The 25,599-nt window shown below is 46.8% G+C and overlaps 18 non-coding genes and 3 pseudogenes across 18 annotated transcripts; 12 read left to right on the top strand and 9 right to left on the bottom strand.

Annotated features, from left to right (window-relative positions):
- Positions 1–5,569: 5,569 nt before the first annotated feature.
- On the bottom strand, positions 5,570–5,732 carry LOC134999366 (U1 spliceosomal RNA). The gene has a single exon (XR_010201474.1). It is a non-coding gene; the product is annotated as a U1 spliceosomal RNA (small nuclear RNA).
- Positions 5,733–5,884: 152 nt separating this feature from the next.
- Positions 5,885–6,048, bottom strand: LOC134999831 (U1 spliceosomal RNA). Its single transcript, XR_010201901.1, has one exon. It is a non-coding gene; the product is annotated as a U1 spliceosomal RNA (small nuclear RNA).
- A 675-nt stretch (positions 6,049–6,723) lies between these two features.
- LOC135000069 (U1 spliceosomal RNA) lies at positions 6,724–6,886 on the bottom strand. Its single transcript, XR_010202106.1, has one exon. It is a non-coding gene; the product is annotated as a U1 spliceosomal RNA (small nuclear RNA).
- A 151-nt stretch (positions 6,887–7,037) lies between these two features.
- On the bottom strand, positions 7,038–7,201 carry LOC134999721 (U1 spliceosomal RNA). Its single transcript, XR_010201796.1, has one exon. It is a non-coding gene; the product is annotated as a U1 spliceosomal RNA (small nuclear RNA).
- Positions 7,202–7,794: 593 nt separating this feature from the next.
- LOC134999462 (U1 spliceosomal RNA) lies at positions 7,795–7,922 on the bottom strand (annotated as a pseudogene).
- A 144-nt stretch (positions 7,923–8,066) lies between these two features.
- LOC134999531 (U5 spliceosomal RNA) lies at positions 8,067–8,182 on the top strand. Its single transcript, XR_010201610.1, has one exon. It is a non-coding gene; the product is annotated as a U5 spliceosomal RNA (small nuclear RNA).
- Positions 8,183–8,452: 270 nt separating this feature from the next.
- Positions 8,453–8,568, top strand: LOC134999548 (U5 spliceosomal RNA). Its single transcript, XR_010201626.1, has one exon. It is a non-coding gene; the product is annotated as a U5 spliceosomal RNA (small nuclear RNA).
- Positions 8,569–8,832: 264 nt separating this feature from the next.
- Positions 8,833–8,948, top strand: LOC134999515 (U5 spliceosomal RNA). The gene has a single exon (XR_010201593.1). It is a non-coding gene; the product is annotated as a U5 spliceosomal RNA (small nuclear RNA).
- Positions 8,949–9,222: 274 nt separating this feature from the next.
- Positions 9,223–9,338, top strand: LOC134999520 (U5 spliceosomal RNA). The gene has a single exon (XR_010201598.1). It is a non-coding gene; the product is annotated as a U5 spliceosomal RNA (small nuclear RNA).
- Positions 9,339–9,613: 275 nt separating this feature from the next.
- Positions 9,614–9,729, top strand: LOC134999544 (U5 spliceosomal RNA). The gene has a single exon (XR_010201622.1). It is a non-coding gene; the product is annotated as a U5 spliceosomal RNA (small nuclear RNA).
- A 275-nt stretch (positions 9,730–10,004) lies between these two features.
- LOC134999503 (U5 spliceosomal RNA) lies at positions 10,005–10,120 on the top strand. Its single transcript, XR_010201582.1, has one exon. It is a non-coding gene; the product is annotated as a U5 spliceosomal RNA (small nuclear RNA).
- A 275-nt stretch (positions 10,121–10,395) lies between these two features.
- Positions 10,396–10,511, top strand: LOC134999568 (U5 spliceosomal RNA). The gene has a single exon (XR_010201646.1). It is a non-coding gene; the product is annotated as a U5 spliceosomal RNA (small nuclear RNA).
- Positions 10,512–15,875: 5,364 nt separating this feature from the next.
- On the bottom strand, positions 15,876–15,949 carry TRNAN-AUU (transfer RNA asparagine (anticodon AUU)). Its single transcript has one exon. It is a non-coding gene; the product is annotated as a tRNA-Asn (tRNA).
- A 1,304-nt stretch (positions 15,950–17,253) lies between these two features.
- LOC134999511 (U1 spliceosomal RNA) lies at positions 17,254–17,417 on the top strand. The gene has a single exon (XR_010201589.1). It is a non-coding gene; the product is annotated as a U1 spliceosomal RNA (small nuclear RNA).
- Positions 17,418–17,569: 152 nt separating this feature from the next.
- LOC135000006 (U1 spliceosomal RNA) lies at positions 17,570–17,711 on the top strand (annotated as a pseudogene).
- A 692-nt stretch (positions 17,712–18,403) lies between these two features.
- Positions 18,404–18,567, top strand: LOC134999430 (U1 spliceosomal RNA). Its single transcript, XR_010201529.1, has one exon. It is a non-coding gene; the product is annotated as a U1 spliceosomal RNA (small nuclear RNA).
- Positions 18,568–18,719: 152 nt separating this feature from the next.
- On the top strand, positions 18,720–18,861 carry LOC134999377 (U1 spliceosomal RNA; annotated as a pseudogene).
- A 692-nt stretch (positions 18,862–19,553) lies between these two features.
- On the top strand, positions 19,554–19,717 carry LOC134999666 (U1 spliceosomal RNA). The gene has a single exon (XR_010201744.1). It is a non-coding gene; the product is annotated as a U1 spliceosomal RNA (small nuclear RNA).
- Positions 19,718–23,020: 3,303 nt separating this feature from the next.
- On the bottom strand, positions 23,021–23,183 carry LOC134999405 (U1 spliceosomal RNA). Its single transcript, XR_010201508.1, has one exon. It is a non-coding gene; the product is annotated as a U1 spliceosomal RNA (small nuclear RNA).
- A 152-nt stretch (positions 23,184–23,335) lies between these two features.
- LOC134999876 (U1 spliceosomal RNA) lies at positions 23,336–23,499 on the bottom strand. The gene has a single exon (XR_010201943.1). It is a non-coding gene; the product is annotated as a U1 spliceosomal RNA (small nuclear RNA).
- Positions 23,500–24,173: 674 nt separating this feature from the next.
- Positions 24,174–24,329, bottom strand: LOC134999472 (U1 spliceosomal RNA). The gene has a single exon (XR_010201552.1). It is a non-coding gene; the product is annotated as a U1 spliceosomal RNA (small nuclear RNA).
- Between the last annotated feature and the right edge of the window lie 1,270 nt (positions 24,330–25,599).

Here is a 25,599-nt window from a genome sequence, read left to right as displayed (position 1 = left end):
CATTCTGTGATGATCTTCCTCAGTTGCCGTAAGAGGTTTTCATCTGTGTGCGTATTCTGGAAAGCGGTGATACAAAGCGTAGCCTGCCTAGGAAAGAGTTGGCGTTTGCGAGATGCTGCTACTGGTGCCGCCGCTGCTGTTCTTGCGGCGGGAGTCAATACATCTACCCAGTGGGCTGTCACAGTCATATAGTCCTGAGTCTGCCCTGCTCCACTTGTCCACATGTCCGTGGTTAAGTGGACATTGGGTACAACTGCATTTTTTAGGACACTGGTGAGTCTTTTTCTGAGGTCTGTGTACATTTTCGGTATCGCCTGCCTAGAGAAATGGAACCTAGATAGTATTTGGTACCGGGGACACAGTACCTCAATCAAGTCTATAGTTGGCTCTGAAGTAATGATGGATACCGGAACCACGTTTCTCACTGCCCAGGATGCCAAGGCCTCAGTTATCCGCTTTGCAGCAGGATGACTGCTGTGATATTTCATCTTCCTCGCAAAGGACTGTTGGACAGTCAATTGCTTGGTGGAAGTAGTAAAAGTGGTCTTACGACTTCCCCTCTGGGATGACCATCGACTCCCAGCAGCAACAACAGCAGCGCCAGCAGCAGTAGGCGTTACACTCAAGGATGCATCGGAGGAATCCCAGGCAGGAGAGAACTCGTCAGAATTGCCAGTGACATGGCCTGCAGGACTATTGGCATTCCTGGGGAAGGAGGAAATTGACACTGAGGGAGTTGGTGGGGTGGTTTGCGTGAGCTTGGTTACAAGAGGAAGGGATTTACTGGTCAGTGGACTGCTTCCGCTGTCGCCCAAAGTTTTTGAACTTGTCACTGACTTATGATGAATGCGCTGCAGGTGACGTATAAGGGAGGATGTTCCGAGGTGGTTAACGTCCTTACCCCTACTTATTACAGCTTGACAAAGGCAACACACGGCTTGACACCTGTTGTCCGCATTTCTGTTGAAATACTTCCACACCGAAGAGCTGATTTTTTTGGTATTTTCACCAGGCATGTCAATGGCCATATTCCTCCCACGGACAACAGGTGTCTCGCCGGGTGCCTGACTTAAACAAACCACCTCACCATCAGAATCCTCCTTGTCAATTTCCTCCCCAGCGCCAGCAACACCCATATTCTCCTCATCCTGGTGTACTTCAACACTGACATCTTCAATCTGACTATCAGGAACTGGACTGCGGGTGCTCCTTCCAGCACTTGCAGGGGGCGTGCAAATGGTGGAAGGTGCATGCTCTTCACGTCCAGTGTTGGGAAGGTCAGGCATCGCAACCGACACAATTGGACTCTCCTTGTGGATTTGTGATTTTGAAGAACGCACAGTTCTTTGCTGTGCTTTTGCCAGCTTAAGTCTTTTCATTTTTCTAGCGAGAGGCTGAGTGCTTCCATCCTCATGTGAAGCTGAACCACTAGCCATGAAGATAGGCCAGGGCCTCAGCCGTTCCTTGCCACTCCGTGTGGTAAATGGCATATTGGCAAGTTTACGCTTCTCCTCCGACGATTTTTATTTAGATTTTTGAGTCATTTTTTTACTGATCTTTTGTGTTTTGGATTTTACATGCTCTGTACTATGACATTGGGCATCGGCCTTGGCAGACGACGTTGATGGAATTTCATCGTCTCGGCCATGACTAGTGGCAGCAGCTTCAGCACGAGGTGGAAGTGGATCTTGATCTTTCCCTATTTTTGGAACCTCAACATTTTTGTTCTCCATATTTTAATAGGCACAACTAAAAGGCACCTCAGGTAAACAATGGAGATGGATGGATACTAGTATACTTATGGATGACGAGTGACTGACGACACAGAGGTAGCTACAGCCGTGGACTACCGTACTGCGTCTGCTAGTATAGAGATGATAATTAATGATATAAAAAAAAATATATATATAACTACTGTAGGTATATATAATATAATGACGGACCTGGTGGACACTGTCAGCAGACTGCTAAACTACTAGTATGAAGAAGATAGAAAAAAACTTCCACCACAGGTAGGTAGGTATACAATTATGGACGAGCACTGACGACACAGAGATAGCCACAGCCGTGGCCTACCGTACTGCGTCTGCTAGTATAGAGATGATAATTAATGATATTAAAAAAAATATATATAACTACTGTAGGTATATATAATATAATGACGGACCTGGTGGACACTGTCAGCAGACTGCTAAACTACTAGTATGAAGAAGATAGAAAAAAAAACCCACCACAGTTAGGTATACAATTATGGACGAGTGACGACACAGAGGTAGGTACAGCCGTGGACTACCGTACTGCGTCTGCTAGTATAGATAATATACTAAATATATTACTACTGTAGGTATATAATATAATGACGGACCTGGTGGACACTGTCAGCAGACTCCTAAACTACTAGTATGAAGAAGATAGAAAAAAAAACCCCACCACAGGTAGGTATACAATTATGGACGAGCACTGACGACACAGAGGTAGGTACAGCCGTGGACTACCGTACTGCATCTGCTAGTATAGATAATATAATAAATATATTACTACTGTAGGTATATAATATAATGACGGACCTGGTGGACACTGTCAGCAGACTGCTAAACTGCTAGTATGAAGAAGATAAAAAAAAAACCCCACCACAGGTAGGTAGGTATACAATTATGGACGAGCACTGATGACACAGAGATAGCCACAGCCGTGGACTACCGTACTGCGTCTGCTAGTATAGATAATATAATAAATATATTACTACTGTAGGTATATAATATAATGATGGACCTGGTGGACACTGTCAGTAGACTCCTAAACTACTAGTATGAAGAAGATAGAAAAAAAAAAACCACCACAGGTAGGTAGGTATACAATTATGGACGAGCACTGACGACACAGAGATAGCCACAGCCGTGGACTACCGTACTGCGTCTGCTAATATAGAGATGATAAAGATGAAAAAAAAAAATATAACACTACTGCAGGTAAATATTTATATAATATATGTATGACGGACCTGCTGGACACTGTCAGCAGAATGCATTTATAGAATAAAAAAAAAACACCACAGGAGTGTTTAACTTTTTCAGGCAGACAATATACTGGTGGTCACACTGGCAGCAAAAGTGTGCACTGTACTCCTGCTATAACTGCTCCCCAGTCTCCCCCACAATTAAGCTGTGTGAGCAGTGAGCACTCAGCACAGTCAGATATACATAGATGATATATCATGCAGCACACTGAGGCTGAGCACAGATATGGTATGTGTATCGTTTTTTTTCAGGCAGAGAACGGATTATAAATAATAAAACTGGTGGTCACTATCAGCAAAACTCTGCACTACTGAGTACTCCTGACAAGTTCAACTGCTCCCCAAATTAGTAGTAAATCAAATGTCACTCGTCTCTATCTTCTAATCTAAACGGAGAGGACGCCAGCCACGTCCTCTCCCTATCAATCTCAATGCACGTGTGAAAATGGCGGCGACGCGCGGCTCCTTATATAGAATCCAAGTCTCGTGAGAATCCGACAGCGGGATGATGACGTTCGGGCGCGCTCGGGTTAACCGAGCAAGGCGAGAGGATCCGAGTCTGCTCGGACCCGAGCAAAAAAGGGTGAAGTTCGGGCGGGTTCGGATTCCGAGGAACCGAACCCGCTCATCTCTTATGGCCACCCAGCATGACGCCTCCCTTCTTGACCATGCTGTAATTGCAGTCGCACTGCAGTTCAGCGTGATCATAAAAAATGGTGTAGCCTCCTGCTGGTGCAGACTGTATGTGCGCGCAGGAAGCCGCCACCATTTTTGTGATCACAGCGGCTGAATGTGATGTCATACAGCTGCTGTGACCACGCCCCCTGTGTCTCCTCCATTGCAGACCCCATTTTGAAGCCTTGCCCCCGCACCGCTCCATCCCTGACTTGGAAATGGAGTGTTGCTGACCCCCCTCTCCCCCCCTGCCCTGATTGACAGGCAGAGGCGATCGCATTCTCTGCGGGGTGCCGCAGAAAATGCAGGCACATGCGTATGCTCTTAGCAATTTTTGCAGTTGGATCACTTATTGTGATTGCAATCCAACCTGAATCAGGCCCTATTACCTATCACAATGCGCTGCGGGCAGTACAAAATTGGTTTAATATAGGAGAAAAACCCCCAGACCTGTGCTCCTTAACTGTACCTGGTGGCTAGTGGAGCGGCTGCCCAGTAATCAGTGTCCACGCCAGTGCGCACACGGTCCACCCCCTACGGCCACGCTCCCCTTCATCAGCGGCCTCGTGATCCGGAAGGGCGGTGTGTGTGTGACTGACCTTAGGATGAAACCGGAGCCTCCGCTGCAGTGACCCAGCAACCAGGGCACGGGAGTATACAGCGCCGCTGGGAGTGATGAAGCTGCAGTAAAGATGTCTATTAGACCTAGCCTGCTGCAGCCCTTGTAGATTCTCATAAAACAAGTTCTTCTTTTCTTGTCAAAATGAATAGCTAAGAATTGGCTTCCTGAGGCAGGCCCCTGTTAAGTGGCCTGCTACTGAAGGCACCAACTACAAACTGAGCTCCCTGTTCATGGAAGCGGGGTTATAGAGGAGGATGCGCTGAGCATCTTGGGAACAGTCAAAAGCTTTGAGTCGGTTGGTGCCTCAGATCAAGATCCTACTCTACACCCCAATGTGAATCCTTGTGGAGTCCTGTGTACCCCACAGAAGAAATTAATGTGTCACACCCATTGGCAGCAACCTTAGAATAGCTGCTGATGGGCACAATTGAGAAAGGAAGGGGGGGGGGACATTTGAATCCAGCACATAGATGCAATTCAAATATGTAATTTGTACCTTCCTATTTTAAAATATAATGGATGAACTTCACCCTGTGAGAACAATCTTCATGATCAAGAGATCTCATATGCAAAATAAGTATGAGTTGGGATAGGGCTGGGGAGGGTGGCTGCTCGGGCAGCCCCTCCCCCATCAAGTTAAGGAGATTCAACTGAGGAAGCACAAGGGAACTCTCGTCTGGGGACAACAACTGAAAGGAGACCACATCTTTTCAGATGAACATGGGAGGGCGGAAGGCTGCCTAATACTGAAGCACCATCAAATATCAAACCATATGCAACAACTAGTACAAGCATTCCTGGGGGAAGGTCTGCAGCAGACGGATTTGCATACGGTGATGTCATCCAAGCAGTGGGCCAAAGTTGGCTGGAACCCTCATCTGCATATGAAAAGAGAAAAGGGGCATGCAGGGCATGGCGGCCTTTTGCGGTGCTTGGATGACCCCTAGTTCGCATTAAACACCCCCACCCTCCTTTGGTGTGGGGCTCATGTTGGCTATGCCCCAGCCCCTGAAGCATTCAAGCTGATTTCTTGCAGCAGCTGGGCACTGTAACAGCTCCAGAGCTGCTCTGTAAGGCAACTAAAAGGGTGTGGGCCCTGCAGCACTACCTGTAGTTCGCATTGTGCGTTGGAAGGCACAAAGTAAGCAGACGAGAGAAGTCAGGATAGTGCGCAAGGGCATAGAAGGGAGTGGCTCCAGAAAAGAGAAGTGGAAACAGACAGCAAACTAGGCTGGAGAGAGACCTGAGACAAAAAGATCTGAATTATACGAGAGCCGACCAGGGGAAACACAAATTATGCAATCAAGTTTCCCACATTTGGGGAAATCACAGGAGCAGCACACCCAGAGTGCAATGGGTGAGCCTTGCCCTGGGAGAAGCACCTTCATGATCATAGTATCTCACCTGGCAGGTAAGTAGGAGTTGGGCTAGAGCTGGGGAGGGTCACTGCTCGGGCACCCCCCTGTCAAGTGAAGGAGATCCAACTGAGGCAGCACAAGGGAACTCTCGAAAGAAGAACAAGGCTAGAGGAATATATGAGACAAAGAAATCTGACTTTTACCAGAGCTGACCAGAGGAAAACACAAACACAGTCCCCCACTACCACAAAAAATGCAGGCGAGTTTCCCACATTTGGGGAAATCACAGGGGTCAGCATACCCAGAATGCAATGAATGAACCTCACCCTGGGTGAACAATCTTCATGACCATGGTGTCTCCTATGCAAAATAAGTATGATTTGGGATAGGGCTGGGAGGGCCGCTGCTCAGGCACATCTCTGTCAAGTAAAGGAGATTCAACTGAGGCAGCACAAGGGAACTCTCATCTGGGGACAACAACTGCAGGGAGAACACATATTTTCAGATGAACATGGGAGGGCAGAAGGCTGCCTAATACTGAAGCACCCCCAAACAACAAACCAAATGCAACAACTAGTGCAAGCATTCCTGGGGCAAGGCCTGCAGCAGATGGATTTGCATATGGTGATGTCATCCAAGCAGTGGGTCAAAGTTGGCTTCAACCCTCATCTGCATATGAAAAGAGAAAAGGGGCGTGCAGGGCATGGCGGCCTTTTGCGGTGCTTGGATTACCCCTAGTTCGCATTAAACACCCCCACCCACCTTTGGTGTGGGGCTCATGTTGGCCATGCCCCATCCCCTGAAGCATTCAAGCTGATTTCTTGCAGCAGCTGGGCACTGTAACAGCTCCAGAGCTGCTCTTTAAGGCAAGTAAAAGATTGTGTGGGCCCTGCAGCACTACCTGTAGTTTGCATTGTGCATTGGAAGGCACAAAGTAAGCAGACGGGAGGAGAAGTCAGGATAGTGCACAAGGGTATAGAAGGGAGGGGCTCAAGATAAAAGAAGTGGAAACAGACAGCAAACTAGGCTGGAGAAAGACCTGAGACAAAGAGATCTGAATTATAAGAGAGCCGACCAGAGGAAACACAAATTATGCAGTCAAGTGTCCCACATTTGGGGAAATCGTAGGAGCAGCACACCCAGAGTGCAATGGGTGAGCCTTGCCCTGGGAGAAGCACCTTCCTGATCATAGTATCTCACCTGGCAGGTAAGTAGGAGTTGGGCTAGAGCTGGGGAGGGTCGCTGCTCGGGCACCCCCTGTCAAGTGAAGGAGATCCACCTGAGGCAGCACAAGGGAACTCTCGAAAGAAGAACAAGGCTAGAGGAAAATCTGAGACAAAGAAATCTGAGTTTTAACAGAGCTGACCAGAGGAAAGCACAAACACAGTCCCCCACTACCACAAATAATGCAGTCGAGTTTCCCACATTTGGGTAAATCACAGGGGTCAGCATACCCAAAATGCAATGAATGAACCTCACCCTGGGAGAACAATCTTCATGACCATGGTATCTCCTATGCAAAATAAGTATGATTTGGGATAGGGCTGGGGAGGGCCGCTGCTCATGCACATCTCTGTCAAGTAAAGGAGATTCAACTGAGGCAGCACAAGGGAACTCTCATCTGGGGACAACAACTGCAGGGAGAACACATATTTTCAGATGAACATGGGAGGGCAGAAGGCTGCCTAATACTGAAGCACCCCCAAACAACAAACCAAATGCAACAACTAGTGCAAGCATTCCTGGGGGAAGTTCTGCAGAAGACGGATTTGCATACGGTGATGTCATCCAAGCAGTGGGCCAAAGTTGGCTGGAACCCTCATCTGCATATGAAAAGAGAAAAGGGGTATGCAGGGCATGGCGGCCTTTTGCGGCGCTTGGATGACCCTTAGTTCGCATTAAACACCCCCACCCTCCTTCGGTGTGGGGCTCATGTTGGCCATGCCCCATCCCCTGAAGCATTCAAGCTGATTTCTTGCAGCAGCTTGGCACTGTATCAGCTCCAGAGCTGCTCTGTAAGGCAAGTAAAAGGGTGTGGGCCCTGCAGCACTACCTGTAGTTTGCATTGTGCATTGGAAGGCACAAAGTAAGCAGACAGGAGGAGAAGTCAGGATAGTGCACAAGGGTATAAAAGCGAGTTTCCCACATTTGGGAAAATCACAGGGGTCAGCATACCCAGAATGCAATGAATGAACCTCACCCTGGGAGAACAATCTTCATGACCATGGTATCTCCTATGCAAAATAAGTATGATTTGGGATAGGGCTGGGGAGGGCCGCTGCTCAGGCACATCTCTGTCAAGTAAAGGAGATTCAACTGAGGCAGCACAAGGGAACTCTCATCTGGGGACAACAACTGCAGGGAGAACACATATTTTCAGATAAAAATCTTGGTCATGCTCTGGTTTCTCTTCAGAACGAACAAATCTTTCGCCTTTTATTAAAGATTTCCGTGGAGAGGAGCAAAACCGAGTTTTATCTCAATTTTTGCATGCCCCATCTTTTTGGGGTTTCTTTTATCGGTTTAAAGATAGAATGAGTGTGCTTTAATGTAAGCTCATTTGCATAGAAATGACAGTAAATGTTTGTTTCTTTTCAAACAGAACTTTCTTGACCATGCTACTTGCTTGAAAGATCTGGGAGCACATGGAATACAGTACAAACCATGCTTATAGCAAGGAGAAGCCAGGTGAGAAATCTGCTTACTTTCAAGTTGGGCGCTCACTTTGATCTGAATGAGGACTGCTGGCACAGCATTTAGGCGACAGGTGGAATCTTGGTCATGCTCTGGTTTCTCTTCAGAACGAACAAATCTTTCGCCTTTTATTAAAGATTTCTGTGGAGAGGAGCAAAACTGAGTTTTATCTCAATTTTTGCATGCCCCATATTATTGGGGTTTCTTTTATCAGTTTCTTGTTAGCTTTAATGTAAGTTTATTTGCATAACAATGACTATAAATGTCTGTTTCTTTTCAAGCAGAACTTTCTTGACCATTCTAATTGCTTGAAAGATCTGGGAGCACATGGAAAAGAGTACAAACCATGCTTATAGCAAGGGGAAGCCTGGTGAGAAATCTGCTTTCTTTCTTTCAAATTGGGTGCTCACTTTGCGCTGAATGAGGACTGCTGGCATGGCACTCAGGCGACAGGTGGAATCTTAGTCATACTCTGGTTTCTCTTCAAAACGAACAGATCTTTCGCCTTTTACTAAAGATTTCCGTGGAGAGGAGCAAAACTGAGTTTTATCTCAATTTTTGCATGCTCCGTCTTATTGGGGTTTCTTTTATCGGTTTAAAGATAGAACGAGTGTGCTTTAATGTAAGCTCATTTGCATAGAAATAACAGTAAATGTTTGTTTCTTTTCAAACAGAACTTTCTTGACTATACTAAATGCTTGAAAGATCTGGGAGCACATGGAAAAGAGTACAAACCATGTTTATAGCAAGGGAAAGCCTGGTGAGAAATCTGCTTTCTTTCTTTCAAATTGGGTGCTCACTTTGAGCTGAATGAGGACTGCTGGCATGGCACTCAGGCGACAGGTGGAATCTTGGTCATGTTCTGGTTTCTCTTCAGAACGAACAAATCTTTCGCCTTTTACTAAAGATTTCCGTGGAGAGGAGCAAAACTGAGTTTTATCTCAATTTTTGCATGCCCCATCTTATTGGGATTTTATTTTATCGGTTTAAAGATAGAACGAGTGTGCTTTAATGTAAGCTCATTTGCATAGAAATGACAGTAAATGTTTGTTTCTTTTCAAACAGAACTTTCTTGACCACACTAATTGCTTGAAAGATCTGGGAGCACATGGAAAAGAGTACAAACCATGTTTATAGCAAGGGGAAGCCTGGTGAGAAATCTGCTTTCTTTCTTTCAAATTGGGTGCTCACTTTGAGCTGAGTGAGGATTGCTGGCATGGCACTCAGGCGACAGGTGGAATCTTGGTCATGCTCTGGTTTCTCTTCAAAACGAACAGATCTTTCGCCTTTTACTAAAGATTTCCGTGGAGAGGAGCAAAACTGAGTTTTATCTCAATTTTTGCATGCTCCGTCTTATTGGGATTTTATTTTATCGGTTTAAAGATAGAACGAGTGTGCTTTAATGTAAGCTCATTTGCATAGAAATGACAGTAAATGTTTGTTTCTTTTCAAACAGAACTTTCTTGACTATACTAATTGCTTGAAAGATCTGGGAGCACATGGAAAAGAGTACAAACCATGTTTATAGCAAGGGGAAGCCTGGTGAGAAATCTGCTTTCTTTCTTTCAAATTGGGTGCTCACTTTGAGCTGAATGAGGACTGCTGGCATGGCACTCAGGCGACAGGTGGAATCTTGGTCATGTTCTGGTTTCTCTTCAGAACGAACAAATCTTTCGCCTTTTACTAAAGATTTCCGTGGAGAGGAGCAAAACTGAGTTTTATCTCAATTTTTGCATGCCCCATTTTATTGGGGTTTTATTTTATCGGTTTAAAGATAGAACGAGTGTGCTTTAATGTAAGCTCATTTGCATAGAAATGACAGTAAATGTTTGTTTCTTTTCAAACAGAACTTTCTTGACCACACTAATTGCTTGAAAGATCTGGGAGCACATGGAAAAGAGTACAAACCATGTTTATAGCAAGGGGAAGCCTGGTGAGAAATCTGCTTTCTTTCATTCAAATTGGGTGCTCACTTTCAGCTGAATGAGAACTGCTGGCATGGCACTCAGGCGACAGGTGGAATCTTGGTCATGCTCTGGTTTCTCTTCAGAACTAACAAATATTTCGCCTTTTATTAAAGATTTCCGTGGAGAGGAGCAAAACTGAGTTTTATCTCAATTTTTGCATGCCCCATATTATTGGGGTTTCTTTTATCAGTTTAAAGACAGAACGAGTGTGCTTTCTTGTTAGCTTTAATGTAAGTTTATTTGCATAACAATGACAGTAAATGTTGTTTCTTTTCAAACAGAACTTTCTTGACCATGCTACTTGCTTAAAGGTCTGGGAGCACATGGAAAACAGTACAAACCATGCAGTATCACAAGAGCCTTTATTTGATCTTTCATGAAGATAGAGCAGAATTGAGGACACGTCAACAATTTCTGCCGAAGGTGGTTCATCTTTCCACATGGTGCCTTTGGCCACTGACACCTTCGTTGAGTCAAAGTCTCTGGCTGTGGTCAGAACTTTGAAAATGTATGTCACCAGAACGGTTCAGATTAGGAAAACAGAGGCTCTGTTTGTCCTGTATGCTCCCAACAGGATTTGGTGTCCTGCTTCCATGCAGACCATTATGCGCTGGATCTGTGGTAAGATTCAGCATGCTCGTTCCACGGCAGGATTGCCGTTACTGAAGTAGGTGAAGACCCATTCTACTAGAAAGGTGGGTTCATCCTTGGCAGCTGGTCGGGGAGTCTCGGCATTGCAACTTTGCCGAGCAGCTATTTAGTAAACACTTTTGCTAAGTTTTACAAGTTTGATACCTTGGCTGATGATAACCTTAAGTTGGGTCATTCGGTGCTGCAGAGTCGTACGCACTCTCCCACCCGTTCAAGAGCTTTGGTATAACCCCATGGTTCTTAATGTGACCCCAGCATCCTCTAGGTCGTATGAGAAAATAGGATTTTAATACCTACCGGTAAATCCTTTTCTCTTAGTCTGTAGAGGATGCTGGGCACCCGTCCCAGTCCATACTGTGTCTGCAGTTATTACTTGTGGTTATACACATGTTGTGTTATGGTTCTGGTCAGCTTTTTGCTGCAATTGTTCATGCCGTTGGCTTGTGTTCTGTTAAATGCCACGTTCTGCGGCATGTTTAAGGTGTGAGCTGGTAAGATGCTCACCTTAGTTTAACAATAAATCCTTTCCTCGAAATGTCCGTCTCCCTGGGCACAGTTCCTATAACTGGAGTCTGGAGGAGGGGCATAGAGGGAGGAGCCAGTTCACACCCTTTGAAAGTCTTAAAGTGCCCATGTCTCTTGCGGATCCCGTCTATACCCCATGGTTCTTAATGTGACCCCAGCATCCTCTACGGACTAAGAGAAAAGAATGCCCTTGCGCACTATCCTGACTTCTCCTCCCGTCTGCTTACTTTGTGCCTTCCAACGCACAATGCGAACTACAGGTGGTGCTGCAGGGCCCACACCCTTTTACTTGCCTTACAGAACAGCTCTGGAGCTGTTACAGTGCCCAGCTGCTGCAAGAAATCAGCTTGAATGCTTCAGGGGATGGGGCATGGCCAACATGAGCCCCACACCAAAGGAGGGTGGGGGTGTTTAATGTGAACTAGGGGTCATCCAAGCACTGCAAAAGGCCGCCATGCCCTGCATGCCCCTTTTCTCTTTTCATATGCAGATGAGGGTTCCAGTCAACTTTGGCCCACTGCTTGGATAACATCACCGTATGCAAATCCGTCTGCTGCAGACCTTCCCCCAGGAATGCTTGTACTAGTTGTTGCATATGGTGCTTCAGTATTAGGCAGCCTTCCGCCCTCCCATGTTCATCTGAAAAGATGTGGTCTCCCTGCAGTTGTTGTCCCCAGACGAGAGTTCCCTTGTGCTTCCTCAGTTGAATCTCCTTAACTTGACGGGGGAGGTGCTGCCCGAGCAGCCCTCCCCAGCCCTATCCCAACTCATATTTATTTTGCATATGAGATCTCTTGATCATGAAGATTGTTCTCACAGGGTGAGGTTCATCCATTATATTTTAAAATAGGAAGGTACGAATTACATATTTGAATTGCATCTATGTGCTGGATTCAAATGTCCCCCCCCCTTCCTTTCTCAATTGTGCCCGTCAGCAGCTATTCTAAGGTTGCTGCCAATGGGTGTGACACATTAATTTCTTCTGTGGGGTACACTGGACTCCACAAGGATTCACATTGGGGTGTAGAGTAGGATCTTGATCTGAGGCACCAACCGGCTCAAAGCTTTTGACTGTTCCCAAGAAGCTCAGTGCATTCTCCTCTATAACCCCGCTTCCATGAACAGGGAGCTCAGTTTGTAGTTGGTGCCTTCAGTAGCAGGCCAATTAACAGGGGCCTGCCTCAGGCAGCCTATTCTTAGCTATTAATTTTGACAAGAAAAGAAGAACTTGTTTTATGAGAATCTACAAGGGCTGCAGCAGGCTAGGTCTAATAGACATCTTTACTGCAGCTTCATCACTCCCAGCGGCGCTGTATACTCCCGTGCCCTGGTTGCTGGGTCACTGCAGCGGAGGCTCCGGTTTCATCCTAAGGTCAGTCACACACACACCACCCTTCCGGATCACGAGGCCGCTGCTGAAGGGGAGCGAGGCCGTAGGGGGTGGGCCGTGTGCGCACTGCGGTGGACACTGATTACTGGGCAGCCGCTACACTAGCCACCAGGTACAGTTAAGGAGCACAGGTCTGGGGGTTTTTCTCCTATATTAACCCAATTTTGTACTGCCCGCAGCGCATTGTGATAGGTAATAGGGCCTGATTCAGGTTGGATTGCAATCACAATAAGCGATCCAACTGCAAAAATTGCTAAGAGCATACGCATGTGCCTGCATTTTCTGCGGCACCCCGCAGAGAATGTGATCGCCTCTGCCTGTCAATCGGGGCGGGGAAGGGGGGGAGAGGTGGGTCAGCAACACTCCATTTCCAAGTCAGGGATGGAGCGGTGCGGGGGCAAGGCTTCAAAATGGGGTCTGCAACGGAGGAGACACAGGGGGCGTGGTCACAGCGACTGTATGACATCACATTCAGCCGCTGTGATCACAAAAATGGTGGCGGCTTCCTGCGCGCACATACAGTCTGCACCAGCAGGAGCCTACACCATTTTTTATGATCACGCTGAACTGCAGTGCGACTGCAATTACAGCATGGTCAAGAAGGGAGGCGTCATGCTGGGTGGCCATGCCCTGTCACTTTGCAGGAGCCAGCACCGCTCACACACTAGTCCCCGGGTGCAGCCCCCAACCCCCGGGACACCCGGAGCAACAAAATGTAGATTCAGGCCACCAGGCCACGCCCCTACCTATGAAACCATGCCTCCTTTTTACCATTGCACTGCTTATCTGCGCGCACTGCATTACAATCTCCCTCGCCACCTCTCTGGGTGTCACCAGTGATAGTGACACCTCTGCCATGCTTGTAGCAGCTGGTCCTAAGATCTACGCCTCAAACCCTGAGTGTTTGCCCTTGTGACTTGTTGATCATCATAGCGAAGCAGATGCTTACAGAAAACTGCAGGGGCTTAGATTGAAAATAAAAAAATTGATAGGGTATAAGGTAGAGAGGAGCGGGTTCGGTTCTCCGAGAACCGAATTCCCCACGAACTCCACGTGGTTTACACTGGTCCGAGGCAGGCTCGGTTGTTCCCGCCTGACTCGGAAAACCTGAACAAGGGAAAATGTCATCATCCCGCTGTCGGATTCTCGCGAGATTCGGATTCCATATAAAGAGCTGCGCGTTGCTGCCATTTTTACTCGTGCATTGAAGAGAGAGCGGAGAGGACGTGGCTATGTTCTCTCAGTGGAAATCTCAATATCAGTGCTCAGTATCAGTGGTTACTTATTGCTGCTCAGTAATACTAGTAGTGTGTCTCTCCTGCTCAGTGTCAGTTCTCAGTAGTATCCTCATCAGTGCTCAGTATCACTGTTCATTGTCTTGTGCTGCATTGTGTTGCTCAGCATAATACAGTACATTACTAATAGTCCAGTGCTGCATCTTGCTGCTCAGTGTCAGTTCTAGTATCCTCATCAGTGCTCACTATCACTGCTCATTGCATTGTGGTGTTCTGTATACTACAATAACATAGTAATATAGTAACATAGTTTTTGAGGTTGAATAGAGGCAAATTGCCCATCGTGTTCAACCTGTTTTAAGTTGTGATGATTCTACATACTTGCTGAATAATGTTTTATGACTAGTTAGCTACTATAACTCATGTTACCCCCGGATTAACCATGTTGATATTTTAAGTATTATAACCTTGGATAGCTTTTTCATTCAGAAATGTATCCATTCCTTTTTTAAATCCAATTACAGAGTCCGCCATTACCACCTTCCCTGGCAGGGAATTCCACATCCTGATTGCCCTAACAGTGAAGAAACCTTTCCTCCATTGCGTTCTGAACTTTCCTCCAGTCGCAGCGAGTGACCACGTGTTCTTTTAATAAATAATTCCTCTGATAACTCTTTGTTATGTATCTTTACATATTTGAAGATATTAATAATATCTCCTCTTAGGCACCTCTTTTCTAGTGTATAAATATTCAGCCTAGTAAGTCTTTCCTTATAGTCCAGTACTTTAAGGCCTTTAATCAATTTAGTCTTCAGGATCTCTGACACTTCCATGAGCAGCAGAGTAGTGCAATGGAAGCATGCTGGGCCCATAACCCAGAGGTCGATTGATCGAAACTATCCTCTGCTATGTGCATTTTTTTTTTTATAATTAAAGTAATCAAAAACTGGGATTGATATTTTGGCACTTTTATTTTTACTTAAAGTACAATAACTTTTATCATTTTAATTTGTTTTAATAGTATATTGACAGCATTGTTTTCTTTAAAAAATCCACTTAATTTTCTTTACCCTATTACTGAAATGGTAATTGACAAAAACAAACTACATTGTCACCAGAAGAGCAATGCAAAATGTACAAGTGATATATGAAAATCATCTTCCATCTTGAATTTCAATGATGCATTGGGACAACAATTTGTGAGAAACATCTTCACCCATAAAGAAAGATTTTCTTAATTCCTTACCTGTGTGCTGATTAGATATCACCTTGTTTTCACATTAAACAGACTTCCCCATGAGGAAGCAGCAAGGATGCAGTGACGTTTCCTGGTGTCAACCTGTATTATTTCAGTAGACATTGAAATGAGGATGCATCTTTGATGCCTTTCCAATGAAGCAAGTTTAATTCAGTAATAGGTGAAAAACCATTCCTACAAAGGTGTTAATCAGAGACTTGGCTTTGTGGACACTTTTCAGAGAGCAAATTTGTTAGCATAAACATAAAATCAGAAAATGAAGAGCTGTTTAATCACTCAATTGGACTTTTCTGCCAGCATAATTTTTTTTCTCTGCAACTCACTGCTAAATTGTGCTTCCTAGCTGTTTTTTTATAAAATCACGTAATCAAATCTAACTCTGATTACATCAGAGAAGGCCAGGTACCCTACACCATAAGGGGGTTTTTTGAAATTTTGACTTGTCTACTTAAAGATCACCAAAATCTGATTACAAGGTCAATTACATCCCTGGGTGGGATTGAACCACCAACCTTTTGGTTAATAGCCAAACATGCTAACCGATTGCGCCACAGAGACACCTTGCGAAAGTCAATACTGACAAAGGCTAATAAGCATTCATCTAGAACGTTTCCTAGAAAAACTTTAAAAAGTCAATAATCTGGAGAATTTTTGTAAGAAACACATTGGTACTTTCCCATGATGAGTGAGTGCTTCAGGATTTCTTGCACTTACATGGGCTATTAACCAAAAGGTTGGTGGTTCAATCCCACCCAGGGATGTAGTTGACCTTGTCATCAGATTTTGGTGATCTTTAAGTAGACAAGTCAAAATTTCAAACCCCCTCTTATGGTGTAGGGTACCTGGCCTTCTCTGACGTAATCAGAGTTAGATTTAATTAAGTGATTTTATAAAAAACAGCTAGGAAGCACAATGTAGCAGTGGGTTGCAGAGAAAAAAATAACATTTTAAACCTACCGGTAATTTTTTTTTCTCGTAGTCCGTAGAGGATGATGGGGACTCCGTAAGGACCATGGGGGATAGACGGGCTCCGCAGCAGACATGGGCACTTTAAGAAAGACTTTAGATCTGGGTGTGCACTGGCTCCTCCCTCTATGCCCCTCCTCCATACCTCAGTTAGAGAAACTGTGCCCAGAGGAGACGGACAGTACGAGGAAAGGATTTTTGTTAATCCAAGGTCAAGATTCATACCAGCCACACCAATCACACCGTATAACTTGTGATATACTACCCAGTTAACAGTATGAAAACAACATAGCATCAGTCCAAGACCGATGAAAACTAACATATAACCCTTATGTAAGCAATAACTATATACAAGTCTTGCAGAAGTAGACCGCACTTGGGACGGGCACCCAGCATCCTCTACGGACTACGAGAAAAAGATTTACCGGTAGGTTTAAAATCTTATTTTCTCTTACGTCCTAGAGGATGCTGGGGACTCCGTAAGGACCATGGGGATTATACCAAAGCTCCCAAACGGGCAGGAGAGTGCGGATGACTTTGCAGCACCGATTGAGCAAACAGGAGGTCCTCCTCAGCCAGGGTATCAAACTTATAGAACTTTGCAAAGGTGTTTGAACCAACTTTGACCCACTGCTTGGATGACATCACCATATGCAAATCCATCTGCGGCAGGCCTTCCCCCAGGAATGCTTGCACTAGTTGTTGCATTTGGTTTGTTGTTTGGGGGTGCTTCAGTATTAGGCAGCCTTCTGCCCTCCCATGTTCATCTGAAAACATGTGTTCTCCCTGCAGTTGTTGTCCCCAGATGAGAGTTCCCTTGTGCTGCCTCAGTTGAATCTCCTTTACTTGACAGAGATGTGCCTGAGCAGCGGCCCTCCCCAGCCCTATCCCAAATCATACTTATTTTGCATAGGAGATACCATGGTCATGAAGATTGTTCTCCCAGGGTTAGGTTAATTCATTGCATTCTGGGTATGCTGACCCCTGTGATTTCCCCAAATGTGGGAAACTCAACTGCATTATTTGTGGTAGTGGGGGACTGTGTTTGTGCTTTCCTCTGGTCAGCTCTGGTAAAAGTCAGATTTCTTTGTCTCAGATCTTCCTCTAGCCTTGTTCTTCTTTCGAGAGTTCCCTTGTGCTGCCTCAGTTGGATCTCCTTCACTTGACAGGGGGGTGCCCGAGCAGCGACCCTCCCCAGCTCTAGCCCAACTCCTACTTACCTGCCAGGTGAGATACTATGATCATGAAGATGCTTCTCCCAGGGCAAGGCTCACCCATTGCACTCTGGGTGTGCTGCCCCTGCGATTTCCCCAAATGTGGGAAACTTGACTGCATAATTTGTGTTTCCCCTGGTCGGCTCTCATATAATTCAGATCTCTTTGTCTCAGGTCTCTCTCCAGCCTAGTTTGCTGTCTGTTTCCACTTCTTTTTTCTTGAGCCCCTCCCTTCTATACCCTTGTGCACTATCCTGACTTCTCCCGTCTGCTTACTTTGTGCCTTCCAACGCACAATACAAACTACAGGTAGTGCTGCAGGGCCCACACCCTTTTACTTGCTTTACAGAGCAGCTCTGGAGCTGTTACAGTGCCCAGCTGCTGCAAGAAATCAGCTTGAATGCTTCAGGGGCTGGGGCATAGCCAACATGAGCCCCACACCGAAGGAGGGTGGAGGTGTTTAATGCGAACTAGGGGTCATCCAAGCGCCGCAAAAGGCCGCCATGCCCTGCACACCCCTTTATTCTTTTCATATGCAGACGAGGGTTGAAGCCAACTTTGACCCACTGCTTGGATGACATCACCATATTCAAATCCATCTGCTGCAGGCCTTCCCCCAGGAATGCTTGCACTAGTTGTTGCATTTGGTTTGTTGTTTGGGGGTGCTTCAGTATTAGGCAGCCTTCTGCCCTCCCATGTTCATCTGAAAATATGTGTTCTCCCTGCAGTTGTTGTCCCCAGATGAGAGTTCCCTTGTGCTGCCTCAGTTGAATCTCCTTTACTTGACAGAGATGTGCCTGAGCAGCGGCCCTCCCCAGCCCTATCCCAAATCATACTTATTTTGCATAGGAGATACCATGGTCATGAAGATTGTTCTCCCAGGGTTAGGTTCATTCATTGCATTCTGGGTATGCTGACCCCTGTGATTTCCCCAAATGTGGGAAACTCAACTGCATTATTTGTGGTAGTGGGGGACTGTGTTTGTGCTTTCCTCTGGTCAGCTCTGGTAAAAGTCAGATTTCTTTGTCTCAGATCTTCCTCTAGCCTTGTTCTTCTTTCGAGAGTTCCCTTGTGCTGCCTCAGTTGGATCTCCTTCACTTGACAGGGGGGTGCCCGAGCAGCGACCCTCCCCAGCTCTAACCCAACTCCTACTTACCTGCCAGGTGAGATACTATGATCATGAAGATGCTTCTCCCAGGGCAAGGCTCACCCATTGCACTCTGGCTGTGCTGCCCCTGCGATTTCCCCAAATGTGGGAAACTTGACTGCATAATTTGTGTTTCCCCTGGTCGGCTCTCATATAATTCAGATCTCTTTGTCTCAGGTCTCTCTCCAGCCTAGTTTGCTGTCTGTTTCCACTTCTTTTTTCTTGAGCCCCTCCCTTCTATACCCTTGTGCACTATCCTGACTTCTCCCATCTGCTTACTTTGTGCCTTCCAACGCACAATGCAAACTACAGGTAGTGCTGCAGGGCCCACACCCTTTTACTTGCTTTACAGAGCAGCTCTGGAGCTGTTACAGTGCCCAGCTGCTGCAAGAAATCAGCTTGAATGCTTCAGGGGCTGGGGCATAGCCAACATGAGCCCCACACCGAAGGAGGGTGGAGGTGTTTAATGCGAACTAGGGGTCATCCAAGCGCCGCAAAAGGCCGCCATGCCCTGCACACCCCTTTTTTCTTTTCATATGCAGACGAGGGTTGAAGCCAACTTTGACCCACTGCTTGGATGACATCACCATATGCAAATCCATCTGCTGCAGGCCTTCCCCCAGGAATGCTTGCACTAGTAGTTGCATTTGGTTCGTTGTTTGGGGGTGCTTCAGTTTTAGGCAGCCTTCTGCCCTCCCATGTTCATCTGAAAATATGTGTTCTCCCTGCAGTTGTTGTCCCCAGATGAGAGTTCCCTTGTGCTGCCTCAGTTGAATCTCCTTTACTTGACAGAGATGTGCCTGAGCAGCGGCCCTCCCCAGCCCTATCCCAAATCATACTTATTTTGCATAGGAGATACCTTGGTCATGAAGATTGTTCTCCCAGGGTGAGGTTCATTCATTGCATTCTGGGTATGCTGACCCCTGTGATTTCCCCAAATGTGGGAAACTCGACTGCATTATTTGTGGTAGTGGGGGACTGTGTTTGTGCTTTCCTCTGGTCAGCTCTGGTAAAAGTCAGATTTCTTTGTCTCAGATCTTCCTCTAGCCTTGTTCTTCTTTCGAGAGTTCCCTTGTGCTGCCTCAGTTGGATCTCCTTCACTTGACAGGGGGTGCCCAAGCAGCAATCCTCCACAGCTCTAGCCCAACTCCTACTTACCTGCCAGGTGAGATACTATGATCTTCACTGTTAGGGCAATCAGGATGTGGAATTCCCTGCCAGGGAAGGTGGTAATGGCGGACTCTGTAATTGGATTTAAAAAAGGAATGGATACATTTCTGAATGAAAAAGCTATCCAAGGTTATAATACTTAAAATATCAACATGGTTAATCCGGGGGTAACATGAGTTGTAGTAGTTAACTAGTCATAAAACATTATTCAGCAAGTATGTAGAATCATCACAACTTAAAACAGGTTGAACACGATGGGCAATTTGCCTCTTTTCAACCTCAAAAACTATATTACTATATGTTACTATATTACTATGTTACTGTAGTATACAGAACACCACAATGTAATGAGCAGTGATAGTGAGCACTGATGAGGATACTAGAACTGACACTGAGCAGCAAGATGCAGCACTGGACTATTAGTAATGTACTGTAGTATGCTGAGCACCACAATGCAGCACAAGACAATGAGCAGTGATACTGAGCACTGATGAGGATACTACTGAGAACTGACACTGAGCAGGAGAGACACACTACTAGTATTACTGAGCAGCAATAAGTAACCACTGATACTGAGCACTGATATTGAGATTTCCACTGAGAGAACATAGCCACGTCCTCTCCGCTCCCTCTTCAATGCACGAGTAAAAATGGCGGCAACGCGCAGCTCTTTATATGAAATCCGAATCTCGCGAGAATCCGACAGCGGGATGATGACATTTTCCCTTGTTCAGGTTTTCCGAGTCAGGCGGGAACAACCGAGCCTGCCTCGGACCAGTGTAAACCACGTGGAGTTCGTGGGGAATTCGGTTCTCGGAGAACCGAACCCGCTCCTCTCTACCTTATACCCATATATTTTTTTATTTTCAATCTAAGCCCCTGCAGTTTTCTGTAAGCATCTGCTTCGCTATGATGATCAACAAGTCACAAGGGCAAACACTCAGGGCTTGAGGCGTAGATCTTAGGACCAGCTGCTACAAGCATGGCAGAGGTGTCACTATCACTGGTGACACCCAGAGAGGTGGCGAAGGAGATTGTAATGCAGTGCGCGCAGATAAGCAGCGCAATGGTAAAAAGGAGGCATGGTTTCATAGGTAGGGGCGTGGCCTGGTGGCCTGAATCTACATTTTGTTGCTCCGGGTGTCCCGGGGGTTGGGGGCTGCACCCGGGGACTAGTGTGTGAGCGGTGCTGGCTCCTGCACAGTGACAGGACATGGCCACCCAGCATGACGCCTCCCTTCTTGACCAATCTGTAATTGCAGTCGCACTGCAGTTCAGCGTGATCATAAAAAATGGTGTAGCCTCCTGCTGGTGCAGACTGTATGTGCGCGCAGGAAGCCGCCACCATTTTTGTGATCACAGCGGCTGAATGTGATGTCATACAGCCGCTGTGACCACGCCCCCTGTGTCTCCTCCGTTGCAGACCCCATTTTGAAGCCTTGCCCCCGCACCGCTCCATCCCTGACTTGGAAATGGAGTGTTGCTGACCCCCCTCTCCCCCCCTGCCCCGATTGACAGGCAGAGGCGATCGCATTCTCTGCGGGGTGCCGCAGAAAATGCAGGCACATGCGTATGCTCTTAGCAATTTTTGCAGTTGGATCGCTTACTGTGATTGCAATCCAACCTGAATCAGGCCCTATTACCTATCACAATGCGCTGCGGGCAGTACAAAATTGGTTTAATATGGGAGAAAAAACCCCAGACCTGTGCTCCTTAACTGTACCTGGTGGCTCGTGGAGCGGCTGCCCAGTAATCAGTGTCCACGCCAGTGCGCACACGGTCCACCCCCTACGGCCACGCTCCCCTTCATCAGCGGCCTCGTGATCCGGAAGGGCGGTGCGTGTGTGACTGACCTTAGGAAGAAACCGGAGCCTCCGCTGCAGTGACCCAGCAACCAGGGCACGGGAGTATACAGCGCCGCTGGGAGTGATGAAGCTGCAGTAAAGATGTCTATTAGACCTAGCCTGCTGCAGCCCTTGTAGATTCTCATAAAAAAAGTTCTTATTTTCTTGTCAAAATTAATAGCTAAGAATAGGCTGCCTGAGGCAGGCCCCTGTTAAGTGGCCTGCTACTGAAGGCACCAACTACAAACTGAGCTCCCTGTTCATGGAAGCGGGGTTATAGAGGAGAATGCGCTGAGCATCTTGGGAACAGTCAAAAGCTTTGAGCCGGTTGGTGCCTCAGATCAAGATCCTACTCTACACCCCAATGTGAATCCTTGTGGAGTCCAGTGTACCCCACAGAAGAAATTAATGTGTCACACCCATTGGCAGCAACCTTAGAATAGCTGCTGACGGGCACAATTGAGAAAGGAAGGGGGGGGGACATTTGAATCCAGCACATAGATGCAATTCAAATATGTAATTTGAACCTTCCTATTTTAAAATATAATGGATGAACTTCACCCTGTGATAACAATCTTCATGATATAGAGATCTCATATGCAAAATAAGTATGAGTTGGGATAGGGCTGGGGAGGGTGGCTGCTCGGGCAAGCCCCTCCCCCGTCAAGTTAAGGAGATTCAACTGAGGAAGCACAAGGGAACTCTCGTCTGGGGACAACAACTGCAGGGAGACCACATTTTTTCAGATGAACATGGGAGGGCGGAAGGCTGCCTAATACTGAAGCACCATCAAATATCAAACCATATGCAATAACTAGTACAAGCATTCCTGGGGGAAGGTCTGCAGGAGACGAATTTGCATACGGTGATGTCATCCAAGCAGTGGGCCAAAGTTGGCTGGAACCCTCATCTGCATATGAAAAGAGAAAAGGGTTATGCAGGGCATGGCGGCCTTTTGCGGCGCTTGGATGACCCCTAGTTCGCATTAAACACCTCCACCCTCCTTCGGTGTGGGGCTCATGTTGGCTATGCCCCAGCCCCTGAAGCATTCAAGCTGATTTCTTGCAGCAGCTGGGCACTGTAACAGCTCCAGAGCTGCTCTGTAAGGCAAATAAAAGGGTGTGGGCCCTGCAGCACTACCTGTAGTTCGCATTGTGCGTTGGAAGGCACAAAGTAAGCAGACGGGAGAAGTCAGGATAGTGCGCAAGGGCATAGAAGGGAGCGGCTCAAGAAAAGAGAAGTGGAAACAGACAGCAAACTAGGCTGGAGAGAGACCTGAGACAAAGAGATCTGAATTATACGAGAGCCGACCAGGGGAAACACAAATTATGCAGTCAAGTTTCCCATATTTGGGGAAATCGCAGGGGCAGCACACCCAGAGTGCAATGGTTGAGCCTTGCCCTGGGAGAAGCACCTTCAAGATCATAGTATCTCACCTGGCAGGTAAGTAGGAGTTGGGCTAGAGCTGGGGAGGGTCGCTGCTCGGGCACCCCCCTGTCAAGTGAAGGAGATCCAACTGAGGCAGCACAATGGAACTCTCGAAAGAAGAACAAGGCTAGAGGAAGATCTGAGACAAAGAAATCTGACTTTTACCAGAGCTGACCAGCGGAAAACACAAACACAGTCCCCAACTACCACAAATAATGCAGGCGAGTTTCCCACATTTGGGTAAATCACAGGGGTCAGCATACCCAGAATGCAATGAATGAACCTCACCCTGGGTGAACAATTTTCATGACCATGGTGTCTCCTATGCAAAATAAGTATGATTTGGGATAGGGCTGGGGAGGGCCGCTGCTCAGGCACATCTCTGTCAAGTAAAGGAGATTCAACTGAGGCAGCACAAGGGAACTCTCATATGGGGACAACAACTGCAGGGAGAACACATATTTTCAGATGAACATGGGAGGGCAGAAGGCTGCCTAATACTGAAGCACCCCCAAACAACAAACCAAATGCAACAACTAGTGCAAGCATTCCTGGGGGAAGGCCTGCAGCAGATGGATTTGCATATGGTGATGTTATCCAAGCAGTGGGTCAAAGTTGGCTTCAACCCTCATCTGCATATGAAAAGAGAAAAGGGGCGTGCAGGGCATGGCGGCCTTTTGCGGTGCTTGGATGACCCCTAGATCGCATTAAACACCCCCACCCTCCTTTGGTGTGGGGCTCATGTTGGCCATGCCCCATCCCATGAAGCATTCAAGCTGATTTCTTGCAGCAGCTGGGCACTGTAACAGCTCCAGAGCTGCTCTGTAAGGCAAGTAAAAGGGTGTGGGCCCTGCAGCACTACCTGTAGTTTGCATTGTGCATTGGAAGGCACAAAGTAAGCAGACGGGAGGAGAAGTCAGGATAGTGCACAAGGGTATAGAAGGGAGGGGCTCAAGAAAAAAGAAGTGGAAACAGAGAGCAAACTAGGCTGGAGAGAGACCTGAGACAAAGAGATCTGAATTATACGAGAGCCGACCAGAGGAAACACAAATTATGCAGTCAAGTGTCCCACATTTGGGGAAATCGTAGGAGCAGCACACCCAGTGTGCAATGGGTGAGCCTTGCCCTGGGAGAAGCACCTTCCTGATTATAGTATCTCACCTGGGTGTGCTGCCCCTGCGATTTCCCCAAATGTGGGAAACTTGACTGCATAATTTGTGTTTCCCCTGGTCGGCTCTCATATAATTCAGATCTCTTTGTCTCAGGTCTCTCTCCAGCCTAGTTTGCTGTCTGTTTCCACTTCTTTTTTCTTGAGCCCCTCCCTTCTATACCCTTGTGGACTATCCTGACTTCTCCTCCTGTCTGCTTACTTTGTGCCTTCCAATGCACAATGCAAACTACAGGTAGTGCTGCAGGGCCCACACCCTTTTACTTGCCTTACAGAGCAGCTCTGGAGCTGTTACAGTGCCAAGCTGCTGCAAGAAATCAGCTTGAATGCTTCAGGGGCTGGGGCATGGCCAACATGAGCCCCACACCGAAGGAGGGTGGGGGTGTTTAATGCGAACTAAGGGTCATCCAAGCGCCGCAAAAGGCCGCCATGCCCTGCATACCCCTTTTCTCTTTTCATATGCAGATGAGGGTTCCAGCCAACTTTGGCCCACTGCTTGGATGACATCACTATATGCATATCCGTCTTCTGCAGACCTTCCCCCAGGAATGCTTGTACTAGTTGTTGCATTTGGTTTGTTGTTTGGGGGTGCTTCAGTATTAGGCAGCCTTCTGCCCTCCCATGTTCATCTGAAAATATGTGTTCTCACTGCAGTTGTTGTCCCCAGATGAGAGTTCCCTTGTGCTGCCTCAGTTGAATCTCCTTTACTCTAAAACTTGTAAAACTTAGCAAAAGTGTTTACTAAATAGCTGCTCGGCAAAGTTGCAATGCCGAGACTCCCCGACCAGCTGCCCAGGATGAACCCACCTTTCTAGTAGAATGGGTCTTCACCTAATTCAGTAACGGCAATCCTGCCGTGGAATGAGCATGCTGAATCTTACCACAGATCCAGCGCATAATTGTCTACATGGAAGCAGGACACCCAATCCTGTTGGGAGCATACAGGACAAACAGAGCCTCTGTTTTCCTAATCTGAACCGTTCTGGTGACATAAATTTTCAAAGTTCTGACCACAGCCAGAGACTTTGACTCAACGAAGGTGTCAGTGGCCAAAGGCACCATGTGGAAAGATGAACCACCTTCGGCAGAAATAGTTGACGTGTCCTCAATTCTGCTCTATCTTCATGAAATATCAAATAAAGGCTCTTGTGATACTGCATGGTTTGTACTGTTTTCCATGTGCTCCCAGATCTTTCAAGCAAGAAGCATGGTCAAGAAAGTTCTGTTTGAAAAGAAACAACATTTACTGTCATTGTTATAGAATTTGGGAG

Source organism: Pseudophryne corroboree, unplaced genomic scaffold (genome assembly GCF_028390025.1).
Source record: "Pseudophryne corroboree isolate aPseCor3 unplaced genomic scaffold, aPseCor3.hap2 scaffold_150, whole genome shotgun sequence".
Taxonomy (NCBI): Eukaryota; Metazoa; Chordata; class Amphibia; order Anura; family Myobatrachidae; genus Pseudophryne; species Pseudophryne corroboree.
This window is presented reverse-complemented; position numbering and strand designations above follow the sequence as displayed.